The sequence below is a fragment of the Pinus tabuliformis genome, chromosome 2_2 (assembly GCF_031772625.1).
Source record: "Pinus tabuliformis cultivar Carrire ecotype Pingquan chromosome 2_2, CPIR1, whole genome shotgun sequence".
Taxonomy (NCBI): domain Eukaryota; kingdom Viridiplantae; phylum Streptophyta; class Pinopsida; order Pinales; family Pinaceae; genus Pinus; species Pinus tabuliformis.
This window is the reverse complement of record NC_142300.1, coordinates 387,399,562-387,401,247: the sequence shown is the minus strand read 5'-3', so window position 1 is coordinate 387,401,247 and position 1,686 is coordinate 387,399,562.

The window sequence follows — 1,686 nt, the reverse complement described above, 5'->3', positions numbered from 1 at the left end:
GTTTAGTTTTGTTGTCTTGGAGATTTAATTACTCTCCTACTCCAAGACACTAGCCTGATCTAAATTGGTGTTTCAGAGCCCTAGTAAATAAAAGTTACTACGTTGATTTTACTTTAAGCGTTAATTTTAGGGTTTTTCTTAAAGACAAAAGGTGATGGCGATGAAACTGGTGGTGTGTAGACTCGACTCGCAACCACTAGAAAGATGCACCTAAGATGATTTACACTACTTTTCCTTTTCAATGAATCTCCTAACTAAGAGAGTTGGAAAATGCAAATTTTATAGAAAACAACTTTCTTAGTAAAGACAATCAAAGAAACAATTCTCTTTATCTTTTCAAAACACACAACTCATGACCACTAATTACTCTAGGAGATTTCCTTTTTCTCTCAAAAGTCTACAAATGCTACCAAAGCAAACTTTTTCCAAAAGAATTTTTGTGTTTTTTCTATGTTAATAAAGAATATAAAACTGTTTTATCAAATCAAATTTAACAAATCTAATACAATTAAATCAAATTCATTGAAAAGCAAATCAAAAGCAAATTTACCTAAAAGTAAAAATAATGAGGAAAAAAGCCTACAAGAATGATTCCCGGATGTTTTACTTAGTCAAAATGCAACTAAGGATCAGTTCATGCAGAATCATAAACTAACCAAAAAACAAAATCGAAATCTTTTTGTTCTTTTTTCTCAAGAATGGAATTCAAAGCTTTAACAAACAAACTTTTCGAGATTCGCAAAGAGAAGACACAAAGGTAGGTCTCTCACTAGGGTGACTTCTATGACAGGCCCAACTCCTAAGAGGACTGATCAAAACCAGGGAGATCCAAAGTTTGACAACCTCTAATGCCAAAGTCACTACAGGACCAGTTAAAAATCAAACCCTAAGGCAAAATCCCTATGAATTCCACCAAAACCCTCGACACTAACGGGACAAGTTCAGGTGAAGATCTTTGACAGTAAACTGATGGATCTGGGCAGTAAAAACAAAGTAAAAGCAAAATCTAAAAGAGCAAAAAGCAAAAATTGAAATTTTCTCAAAATTGACAGGGGTACGCAGGTCATCTGTTCACACAGGCGCGGGTATGCACTGTGCACAAAGACGCAGTGCGTACAAGTACGCGCTGTGTTAAACCTAGAGACTGCGTACTGCTGGCAAAGCTAAGAAAAATAAAAAACTAAATTGACTCTAAGCTAACCCACCCAAATACACAACTAGACAACCAAAAATCAGAAAACAAGCAATTTTTCTCAGACCAAAATATCAAATCAAAAAGAACTCAAACACATTCATGGAGTCCCCAGTGGAGTCGCCATTTTGTCACGCAGAAAGAGTCGTTAGTGCGGACACAACTGACCTTCCTAGAAAGCCTAAGACTCTCTAATGACAAACAAGACAAATAAGAGCAATCCTTCTCTAAATATGCTTTTACACTATGAGAAATCAAGTGTTTAGATCCTACCTGTAATCCAACGCTGTTGTAGTAGTCCAGCTTCGTTGATCCGGATGAGCTCCTCCTTCCCTTCGAAACCTGCATTCACCAACAATCAAACAATTAAATAGCACCTGAATATCACATAAAATAAAACATATTTAACATGTAGACCAAGGAGTACATGAAACAACTCATTAATAACAAATTGTTGAGAAGAATGGACTAATTTGTATTAAAAGGTAACAAAA